The following is a 13399-nucleotide window of genomic DNA, read 5'->3' on the forward strand; positions in this document are numbered from 1 at the left end:
AACGAAAGGACGGAAAACGATCGAAGTACACAAACAAAAATACAGAATACGTGACACCAATAAGAATACAAAAACGTAAAAACAATAACGGTAAAAATAAAAAATAAACAACAAAACAAAAACAGGACGTAGGACAAGGGTCTTTCGACAGGACGATTTGAGTAGGGGCTGGCTTGTGAAGTTGTGCCTAAAGGCCACGGGGAGACGAACACATACGTGTTGCTTCTGAGGCTGCTGAAAACGAAAAGAGCGCTCAACAGCGGCTAGCTGTCACGTGAGAACAAAAGACAGGAGAAAGGGACAGATGAAAAGGGAGAGAAGGTGGACGAGGGAGGAGAAGAAAGAGACAGATCGAGGGGGCTGGAGGTGAGAGAGAAGAGAAACGTAGAAAGGGGGGGGAACGGATGGGGGGGACGATGAGAGGGAAAGAACGGAAGTGGAATAAGGGAGGAGGGAGAGAGAGAGAAAAAGAGACAGATTAAGAGTCGTATCAAAGCTTGAGAAAAAAATATACTTATCGTATAAGGACAATTGGATACGTAGCCGCCGATTATATAGGTAAACAGTAAAATTAAATACAGACATGGACAAGAACATGAAACACCACAGAGACGACACAAGAACCACAGGACGGGACATTCGAAGCCCTCAGTCATCAGTCAAGAACCAGATCATCTTAGCAATTTCGGCTGATTACTTGAGATTGCTCCGATATGGCCGGCCCGCCAAGGGAAATCTAAGCCAAGCGCATTAGATCCCCTGGAAGAAAGCTTCGAATGTATACAACGAAAGGACGGAAAACGATCGAAGTACACAAACAAAAATATATATATATATGTACATGTGTGTGTGCGTGTGTGTGTGTGTGTGTGTGTGTGTGTGTGTGTGCGTGTGTGTACAGAGAGAGAAATGTTTTATAACTAGTTAACCGTTAGTATTATTTAACAAACCGACACCAATGGAAAGAAGTTAAATTTTGAAACACATATGTAACACAGATAATCGTTTAATTTCATTATTTCACAACAATCAGATGATGTCTTACATTCTTTTCTTTCTGTTTCTCTCCATTTACATTTAACGAAACTCTATTTTTGGGAAGAATGAAGATATTTAAAGAAGTCTTATTTTTATTTGCCCGCAGTTGATATCATTAACCTCCACCCAAACTCCCGAACTCTTGTCTATCTTTGTAGTTTTTACTTCAACTGTCCTATATAAAATACAAACGCTATTATGTTGGAAAGATAAAATAGACTCGGGTAATGTATAAATAAAATATAAGGATAATTAAAGGTTTTTAGATATGAATAGTCAAAATATAAATTCAAGGAGAGCGCACGACATTTTTTCTTTGTTTTTTTTTTTTGTTTTCTACTTCGTTATGTTTACCCTATTCTTGTGTTCATGTAAACAATTGCGTACGTGAGTGTGTGTGTGGTGTGTGTGTGTGTGTGTGTGTGTGTGTGTGAGTGGTGTGTGTGGTGTGTGTGTGTGTGTGTGTGGTGTGTGTGTGTTTGTGAGAGAGAGAGAGAGTGAGTGAGAAAGAGAAAGATGAAGAGGCGGAAGTGAGAAACCGAATAAGGATATAATAAGTACGTTGTAGAGAAAATTCTTCTTTTATTGAAACTGTCTCCTCTTTCAGAGAAGTAGGGACAATTTCAAGAATCAGGAATTTTCCAAAATTGATATATCGTTAAGGAAAAAAAAAATTCTGATTGTCTGGAGATAAGACAACAGTTGTGGAAACATGTTTTTGCTTTTATAAACATCATCAGCATAGCAATTGTATTTCTTGATGACCAACAAAACGAGACATTTAGACATATGCAAAAAGTGTAGGACACACTTATGGTCTAGGTAATTTGGATAAAAATAAAGAAAATGAGCGAAGAAAAATAACATGCTGTGGATAGTGGCGCGTATTTGAACAAGAAAAACAAATTAGAATATAATAAATAGTAGAATATAATAAATATATGCGCACGTGTGTATGAGTGTGTGTGTGCGTATCCGTATACACGCTCACGTGCATACCTAAGGTGATGAACTCAGAATAATCACTAATTAATTGAAACTAGAGCCAAAAAAGGAGAGATAAAATCATTAGCGTTAATGAGAATTCATCTCAAATATATCAACAGTGAAAACGTCTGAAATTAAATATATTGGCAGCTTCGGCTGAAGAGATTTAATAACAACGAAACGTATCAGGAGTTGTATTTTATTGCTATTAAAGTCAGACTACTTTGTCTTCTACGTGGTCTTGATTTATTGAAACTATCCCCGTTCCCAAGATAAAGAGAGAACAATCGCTAAGCGGTAATTGTGACCAATTCCAAATGGAAAGGGGAAACAATCTCAATAATCAAAATTTCTCCAAAATTGAAATGTCATTAAAGTAAAAAAAAAATTATTATTTGGAGACAGCAGTTGTTCTGCCTTATCGCACATACATACATACATACATACATACATACATACATACATACATGCACACACAGCGTGGCTGTGTGGTAAGATGCTTACTTCCCAACCACATGGTTCTGAGTTCAGTCCCAGTGCGTGACACCTTGGTCAAGTATCTTTTACTATAGCTTCAGGCCGACCAAAGCCTTGTGAGTGGATTTGGTAGAGGGAAACTGAAAGAAACCCGTAGTGTATATATTTATGTGTATATACAAACGTGTCCAAATGGTTAATATTCTATTTATTTGTGCAGCTGATGATAGCGCTGTATTTAAATTGATGTAATGATTGCATTGTACAATTGAACAGAGTCGCTTGAAACGATCGTACTGCGTCACTTCTTGATATCCTGTTGCTTATTTTGATATATATATATATATATATATATATAATATATATATATATATATATATATATATGTGTGTGTGTGTGTGTGTGTGTGTGTGTGTGTGTGTGTGTGTGTGTGTGTGTATGTATGTATGTATGTATGTATTTGTGCGTGTGTTTGTACCCCACGCCATCGCTTGACAGCCAATGCTGATGTGTTGATGTATCCGTAAACTAGCGGTTCGGGAAAAGAAACCGATAGAACAAGTACTATGATTACAAGAATAAGTCCTGGGGTCGATTTCTTCGACTAAAACCGTTTAAGGCGGTGCTCCACCATGCGCACAGTCAAATGACTGAAACAACCAAAAGAGTAAAAGAATAAAAGAATACATACATATTACATATATGCATATACTTACGCACATACGTACACATGCGCATGCGCACACATATATTTACATATGTGTGTGTGTGTGCGTATCCGTATACACGCTCACGTGCATACCTAAGGTGATGATCTGAGAATAATCTCTAATTAATTGAAACTAAAGCCGTAAAGGAGAGACAAAATCATTCGCGTTAATGAGAATTCATCTCAAATATATCAACAGTGAAAACGTCTGAAATTAAATATATTGGCAGCTTCGGCTGAAGAGATTTAATAACAACGAAACGTATCAGGAGTTGTATTTTATTGCTATTAAAGTCAGACTACTTTGTCTTCTACATGGTCGATTGAACTGCTTTATTATATGGTCGATAGGAATTTAGGAAATTCTCTTTATTCTCATCTTTTAAGATGAAATCTCACAAATGGTAATATGCTTGAAATCTGAATGTACATAGAAAGATTAGTTATGAGGTTTTATAAAGCTTGCCGGAAGCTTGCATCCAGGAAGCTGATACATGAGAGGTTATTTTCTGATATTTTTTTCACGGCTAAACAATGACGGGGCTGATATGTGTGAAATAGTATCCCAGGCGTAGAAGCATAAGCAACGATACGAACCCATAGAACACCACATACACATGTACACACAATAGCACACCATACAACGCATACGCAACGACAGCATATGCATAGTTTACAACACCTCAGCTCAGTACATCCTCTGTTATATAGTGGAATTACTGCGGAGGCGCAATGGCCCAGTGGTGAGACCAGCGGACTCGCTGTCATAGGATCGCGATTTCGATTCCCAGACCGGGCGTTGTGAGTGTTTATTGAGCGAAAACACCTAAAGCCCCACGAGGTTCCGGCAGGGGGTGCTGGCGACCCCTGCTGTACTCTCTCACTACAACTTTCTCTCACTCTTTCTTCCAGTTTCTGTTGTACCCGCTTTTCAAAGGGGTCAGCCTTGTCATACTCTGTGACACGCTGAATCTCCCCGAGAACTACGTTAAGGGTACACGTATCTGTGGAGTACTCAGCCACTTACACGTTAATTTCACGAGCAGGATGTTCGGTTGATTGAATTAAGTGGAACCCCCGTCGTCGTAACCGACGGAGTGCCACGAGTGTTATATTGCTACTTATCCCGCGGGAGTCTGGGGTTCGTCTCCTCGCTGAGGAGTATATGAAACGAGCCAAACGCGAGAACTTCTATGCATTTTCAGGACCGTCAAAAAATAGCAGTCAAATCTCTCTCAAGCTTTCTCGATCTTGTCCGAGGACGTGTCCAATCCAGTTTCAGTGTCTGAGTCTTATTTCCTTGATCAACTGATCCTGTTGATGCTCATCATCGTCTGAATATATATATATATATACACACGCTTACGGCCATATCACTTTGAATGCACCGGTTCTCTTCCGATGTAAGTTAAGTAACGTCAAGCGTAGTTAGTCCTTAGATGGGTGACCGCTTCTCAAAGCTAAGTGCAGCAAGCTGTAGTAATTCCCCACCGATGTCGACTTTGCCTTTCATCCTGTCGAGGTCGATGAAATAAGTACCAGTTGAGCACTGGAGTCGATGTAATCGACTAACCCCTCCCTCGAAATTTCTGGCCTGATGCCAAAATTTGCGACCAATTTATACGTACATACACAATGATCCATCACATGGTCGATCAAGTAAACGTTTTGACTCGTTAGATTAGCGAATAAGTGGTCGAGTATCCCGCATTCACTTGCAGTCTGAACGTAAGTCACAAACCAAATCAGTGTGAAAGAAGATATGTCGCGTTTAGACCTTTGAATTACGGTTACAATCCACCAGATGGGATTCGAAATAGCTTCCGTCCCTACACTTTCACTCACAAAGGTTTTGGGTCCCCTGCAGCTATAGTAAATACATATAACCAAGGTGCCACACATGACAGTGAACCCGGGATATTATGATTGAGGATCGAACTTCTTATCTGATCAGCCATGTCTGCGTCAGCATAATTAGTTAAGGATAAACACAATGAAAAATACGTAGTGTGTTAAGAAACTTGCTTCCCAAACACAAGGTTCCAGGTTCAGTCACACTGCGTGGCACCTTCGGCAAGTGTCTTCTACTATAGCCTTGGGCCGATCAAAGTCTTGTGAGTGGATTTGCTAGATGGAAACTGAAAGAAGTCCGTCGTATTATCATGTTGAACCGTTAATCCCTACACATTTTTTCTCGCTTCGTTTTTTTTTTTTTTTCGTTCACCCTCCGTTTTTTCCTCTCAGTCCTTTCTGTCGAAGAGCGTAGACACGAAACGTCAGACTTTTCCTTTCTTCCCGTGCGTTAAACTAATACATCTGCTTGTTGTTCCTTCACCTGTCTTCGCTTTTTGGTTTCTGTAAATTTGAACTAAATATATATAGTTCACACACACACACACACACACACACACACACACACACACACGCACGCGCACGTACACACACACACACACGAATGCATATATATATATATATATATATATATATGCATGCGTGTGTGTGAGTCCGTCCTTCTGTCTGTGTTTGTCTCCTACTACTGCTTGACAACCGGTATTGGTGTGTTTACGGCCCTCGTAACTTAGCGGTTCGGCAAAAGTGACTGACAGAATAAGTACAGGGCATAAAAAAAAGATACTGGAGTCGATTCATTCGACTAAAAATTCTTCAAAGCGGTGCCCCAGCATGGCTGCAGTCTAATTACTGAAACGAGTAAAAGATAAAAGACTACATACATGCACACTCATAACATCACATCTTTCAACACGTTTGATATATATAATATATATATATATATGTGTGTGTGTGTGTGTGTGTGTGTGTGTGTTTATATATGTGTATGTATATATATGTATATATATATATATATGTATATATATATATGTGTGGTGTGTGTGTGTATATATATATATACACTCGCATAACCTCCCCTCTCTTACTCTCTCACACATACATATACATTCTTATACACATGCACATAATCATTATCAGTCATATCTAAGTACTACTACAGCACCCAACCATTACCACATACATAGATACATGCACACATACATATACACGCATACACACACACACACACACACACACACACAAACACACACACACACAAGCAGCTATACCTACCCGAGGTATTATACCATGAATGTCAAGTTAGTAAGAGAAATATAGGACACGCGAGAGAGTAAGGCAGCAGACGCCTCCACAAAGTTGGTATTTCATGATAAAGTTCTTTAAGAAGAAAAAAATAAAAGAAGAAAAAAAAAATCAAATATAAAAATATATATAAAATGTCCGTGGAATTTCAGTCGACTTGTTGTGTGCGACCAGAGTATAGAATTATATTTTTAAAACTAGTCTTTCAGCAGGAGTTCCTCCCTCTAACTGTAAAGCAGCGAGGAACAGCAAACAAGCACTTCAATAATGAAGAAATAATCTTGTTCCCCGCCCCTTTTCAAAGCGATAAGACAGCTCGATGTTGGGCGCCTATTTATATAGAGATGCCATTATCTATTATATATGTATATATATAATTGGTTACTCATTTGCCCTTTTAGTGCTTCCAGTCACTATATAGGCATCTTCGTGTTACGGCTATCTCGGGTTACGGGGATTTCGCGCCTACGGAAGTTTGATCAGTAATTTCGGAATACGCAACTTTAGGAGGAGAGGATCAGTCGATTACAGAATAACTCTCTTCTCATACGAGGGAGGCAAATCCCTAGTCTGGGACGTGACGTGCTGCGACACATTCTTCGGCTCCAACCTTGCTGCATCGGCCGCAAACCCGGGTATCACTATTCGTTACGTAGAGGAGAGGAAAATGAATTAATTTTTTTCTGTCGATAATTTTTTCTGTTAATCGGGGGGGGGGGGGGGTATGCTGAAAAGTTCTTGGCTTGAAGGGTACTGTGAAAGGCCCACTTGGAGGCTCAACCTTCCGAGATCTTTTACAGAGCTTAGAAAAACTGAAGGGCCTCTGCATTAAGTGAGGGGGGAATATATTAAATAAAATCGTAATTGATCCTCCTGTATTTTCTTTTACCCAAAGCCAGGAACTTTTCAGCACTCCTCATATATGTGTTTGTATGTATGTATTGTATGTATGTATGTATGTATGTCTGTATGTATGTATAATATATATCTATATATATATATATATATATATCTATATATATATATATATATATATATATATATATATATATATATATATATGTAGGGGGAGAATTCACAATAAAGACGAAGACGGTGGTGTAGACAACAGATGTATTAGTTTAACGCTCATGAAGTGAAAAAGTCTTTAACGTTTCGAGCCTACGCTCTTCCACAAAAAGGAAGACAGAAAGAAACAGAGCGAGAAAATAAAGAATGTGTAGTGGTTGCCAGACGTCTGAGCTCCAATGTGTCCATGCCCATGGAAGCAAGACGTTCAGAGTGTGTTAGATGCCTGATGTTGGGTATTCGTTTTGTCGCACGTATCTGAACAGTTTCCAGGAGATTTATATGCTGAGAAAGATAGGGGTTTCCATAATGGTGATGCAAATTCTAAGTGCGGACGTACCATCGTCATATATATTTTAAATAGAAAGCTATAGAGCGGCTGACAAATGTCTTACTGAACGATGCTAGGACACCCTCAGCCTTCTTGACAATCTTAGAGATGTGGTTTGCTCAACGCAGATAGCTGTTTACAATAATACCCAAATTACGTTCAGTGGAAGACTTCTTGAGATTGGTGTTGTTGATGGAATACGCAAAGGCTAGATTTTTGTTCCCAAAGTGCATGGTGATGCTCTTGTCCATAGCTAGCTTGAGTTGCCAGTCAGAAACCCATTGCTACATTGTGTCCCGGTCTGATTGTAGGAAAGGTCTATAGCGCATAGGATCTGTTCTTTTTATCTCGCGGTACAGCTTGATGTCATCTGCATATTTCAACACTGTAACATTCCTCAAGTTGGCATCTATGTCATTAATATATGCAACAAACAGTAGGAGTCCAAGAATAGATCCCTGTGTCACGCAAGAAGTCATCTCGTAAGGTGGAGATGGTGTGCAAGAACCGTAAATACCTCTATCCGACCGAGAATGAAGGATTTCAGCCAGTAATTGAGATCATCTTTCACACCCGTTGCAGAGAGTTTTGCCATGAGTCGTTTGTGTGGCACAGAATTGAAGGCTTTAGCAAAGTTAAGGTTGATAACATTTCTCAATGAACCACCATCATTAACTCGGGTGATGTTCTCAAGAAACTCGATGAGTTGGCTACAGCCATTGGAGTTAGTAATCCAAATCCAAATTGTGAGGGTCGAACAAGGTTGCGAGGTCTCCAAAAGTTCCAGAGTGTTTCTCTGACACAGAACTCCATCAGTTTGGCAATGCAGCTAGTAAGGTTGACTGGAAGGTGATGTGCGATCAGTTTTATTTATTTTTTTTTTTAACAGAGGAACAGCACTGTCACATTTCCAGTGTTCTAGAGCGACACAGTTGTTAAGACAGAATTGAAAGAAAAAGGGAAGCTGGTGCAAAAGCAAGAACCCGCTACGTATGAGAAGCAAACAAGTAACATCCATCAAGACCAGGAGAGGCATAGTTGCGCTTATTCTTGAGGTGGCGTCGTAGAATTGCGGGTGTAGATTTCGCACATGCTATGGAATTTGATATCAGAGTTGGTGAAGAAGGTACATTCGGATTTTCAACCGTAAAAATGCCAGCATAGCGTTCAGCAATAAGCTCAGCACATTTCTTGGGATCATCACTGATCTAGTCTGTGTGGGGACTGTAAAGAGGGTCAACTGTATATATATATATATATATATATATTATATATATATATATATAATATTATTAGAGACAAAACCACTATTTTGCAAAACAAACAAGGAAAGACTTAATCAATACATAAAATTTTAATAAAAAGTCAAAAAAACCGCCACTACAATTGTTTCTTGTCTTGATCGATAATCTTCAGGTGGACTTCCAATCTAAAATATCAATATTTTAAAATAAAAATAATAATTTTAAAATAATTAAAGTATTAATGAAAAAATATAAATATATAATCTATATATAACCTATATATAATACATATATAATCAATATATAAACAATATATAAACTAAAATAAACCTATCAACAATTAATATAAAATATAAAATATAAAATATAAAATATAAAACAAAACAAAAAATAAACTATATATACACCACCCATACCATATAACTAATTATATATAACCATATCTAAATACATACACTAAATCACACACACCCTATTATATATCCCTATACATACACATAAAACGTCTAGGCAACGATAAATAAATAAAATAGCCAAATACTTCAACACAATACTTATTCATACTCCCTCACACACACATACAACCCACATTCCCGCTCTGGAAACGGACATCATTTAAAATTATGAATGGAGAAATGGAACAAATGGAATTAAAAATTATATTCACTTGGTAAAACGAACATTACCTAAAAATTATGAATGAAACAATGCAACAAAACAACAGACATCGTAAATAGACACAAATTACTACGAATTCCTTAACAAAACTACCATGACAAACCAAAACTCATAAAAACATATAATGATAAAATCTCCCTTTACTAACTCTATAACATACCTATATAGCAATCCCCCTAACCTAAACATCACACACAAATACACACACGTAAACCCACACACCCACGACATATACAAATACCCCCCTACTCACACATACCTACCTATACATACATATAAACCTCAATATATTTATGTATTGATTAAGTCTTTTCCTTGTTTGTTTTGCCAAATAGTGGTTTTGTCTCTAATAATATTATATAATATTATATAATATTATATAATATTTTACTATAAAATTGATTAATCCTAAATCTGATTTTTTTCCCTGTAAATTTGATTTATTCCCTAATATTTATTATTATTATTATATATATATATATATATATATAGATATATATATATAGTGTGTGTGTGTGTGGTGTGTGTGTGTGTGTGTGGTAGCTTCTTTCAGTTTCCGTCTTCCAAATACACTCTAAGCTTTTGGTCGGTCCGAGGCCATAGCAGAAGACTCTTTCCCAAGATATCATGCGGTAGAGGCTGAACCCAGAAACCATATAGTTGGGAAGCCACGCCTATAATTATTGCACTTAAATTTTAACAATAAAATTTCACATGGACCCCGGTTGAAAAAACTACTCCGCTACTATAATATAAGGTTCAAGAAGATCCATATTAATGTCTTGAAAAATATGATATTCATCATTTTGTTAAACACAAAAATGATACATAAAACAAAGCGAGTAACAGATTTCTATATATTTTGTTAGATTTTTAACAGTAAAATTTTTGCCTTAACTTTCCACGCAAGATGCGCCAGAAAATTTTTTGTTTGATGCGAAGTACGTTAGTAATATTTTTCCTGTGCCAAGAACTCCAAAAAGATTGAGAATGTATGTGTGAGTGTGTGTATATACATATGTACACACATATACACACACACACACATACACACACACATACACACACATATATATTCATACATACATACATACATACATACGTACGTACATACATACATAGAGAGAGAGAGAGAGGCTGAGAGACAGAGAGTGGGGAGAAAGGCGTGGAGAGAAGCATCAGTTGATAAACACACCAGAGAATTCCACCGGCATGCGCGCGCGCAACACACACACACACACACACATGCAAGCACGCACACAACTGGAAGATTAGCTTTGGACGATTTATTAATGCCAAAATATAGGCGAAAAAACAACACGTAGAAATAGCAGACGTGAAATAAACTACGAAAAAATTGCGGGGTTAACAATAAAACAGTTATATATCGACCATGATGATTTTATCAGTTACGACATCGTTTCCATGACACCTTACTACCGAGTAAAAGAAAAAAAATATGCGCCATTCATCCCTTCATTCAGAAGGTGAGTCGGAGAAGTCATTGAAACCTTAAAATGCATAAGAATGCGACTACTTCAGTAAAACATAACGAATTAATAAATATCTTTTATCTTTTGTGTTTTTATTTGTTTCAGTCTTTGGATTGCGGCCTTGCTGGGGCACCGCCTTGAAAGGCTTAGTTAAACAAATCGACCCCAGTATATTAAAAAAAAAAATCAAGTGTGGTATATATCTTTTAGAAGTCGTTTTCGTTTGCCGAACCACTAAGTATCTGGGACATAAACAAAGCAATACCAGTTATCAAGTGGTGGTGGAGACAGATAAAAACACAAAGGTACACACACACACACACACACACACACACCACACACACACACACACACGCACACGCACACACACACACACATGCAAATATATACGACGGACTTCTTTCAGTTTCCGTCTACCAAATCCACTCCCAAGGCTTTGGGTCGGTCTGAATCTATTGTGGAAGAGACTCGCTCAAGGCTTCACGCAGGGGAACTGAACTTGAAACTATGTGAATGAGAAACCAAACTTGTAACTACCCAACTATGCCTGCAACTGTCTCTCTCTCCCCTCTCTCTCTAGCCACTACACACATTTTTTTTCTCTCCTTGTGTTTTCTCTGTCCCTTTCTGTAGAAGAGCGTAGGCTCGAAACGTAAAATACTTTTTCTATTCCTGAGCGTTATATTAATACAACTGTTTGTTTTGTACACCACTCGTCTTCGTCTTTTGTTTTTTCGTAAACTCTCCCTATATATATATATATATATATATATATATATATATGTAGGGAGGTGGGAGGTACATGTGCGCGTGCGCAACAGTAGCTCATTAGAATATAACACAAAGAGAATCATAAAGCGTTGTCAAATTGTCTCAACTCCACGGCTAAGGCTTTCAAAGTGCTGCACATTTATCTACATTGCACAGGTTTTAGTTATTCCAATTTACGCCGTACCCTATATAAATACATACTATTTAATAAACTACATACTGACGTATTAAATTCAGATCAAGAAATTTATTAATAACACAGTTCTATATTTAAGAGATGAGGAATCATGTACATTATTTACATCTGACGGATATTCAGTTTCGGCTGATATACCATTCAGATCACTGCTTGGAATCGAACTCGGAATCTTGGGGTTAGTAGCCCGCGCACTTAACCACTACGCCATATGCCCGTGGGTATAATAATAATAATAATAATAATAATAATAATAATAATAATAATAATAATAATAATGATAATGATAATGATAATAATAATAATAATAATAATAATAATAATAATGATAATGATAATAATAATAATAATAATAATATAATAATAATAATATGATGAGATGATGATGATGATGAATATGATGATGGATGATGATGATGATGATGATGATAATAATAATAATAATGATAATAATAATAATAGAATAATAAAATGATAATGATATAATGATATAATAATGATAATGATAATAATAATAATAATATCGAAAATACCTAGGAATGAGAAGCCAGGTTCGAAATTTCCCCAAGACATCTGCTGAAGGCTGGAGGGTATATCAGCCGAAACGTTGTATTAACAACAAACAAGATGAGGACAAGTAACTTAGCGGTTCAGCAAAAGAGTTCGATAGAACAAGTACCAGGCTTTAAAAAAAATTATTGGGATCGATTCATTCGACTAAAAATTCTTCAAGATGGTGTCCCATCATGATCGCAGTCTAAAGACTGAAACAAAAAGATAAGATATAAAGATGGCCTTTTAGAAAATGTGACTAAATTTACATAAGACTGAACTAATTAATATAATGCAAAGAAAAGGTTTTGAGTAATGGCAAATTTTTTTTAATTCTTCAGAGTGCAATGGTATTAATCGTCAAATGTTCTAGGCTCATCTGGCTCCGGCTGACAGCACCCAGTAAGGCACTCGTCTATAGGATTCCAGACTAGGTCTTTGGCAGCAAGCTGATTAATGTGGTAACAGTGATTTAAAGCGGCAAGCTGGCAGAATCGTTAGCATGTTGGGCAAAATGCTTTGCGGTATTTCGTCCGTCTGTACATTAATTCTGAGTTCAAATTCCGCCGAGGTTAAATTTGCCTTTCGTCCTTTCGGAGTCGATAAAATCAGAACCTGTTGAGCACTGACGTCGATGTAATCGACGTATACCTTCCCCCAGAATTGCTGGCCTTGTACCAAAATTTGAAACTGATGTGGTAA

The sequence above is a fragment of the Octopus sinensis genome, linkage group LG7, assembly GCF_006345805.1.
Source record: "Octopus sinensis linkage group LG7, ASM634580v1, whole genome shotgun sequence".
NCBI lineage: Eukaryota > Metazoa > Mollusca > Cephalopoda > Octopoda > Octopodidae > Octopus > Octopus sinensis.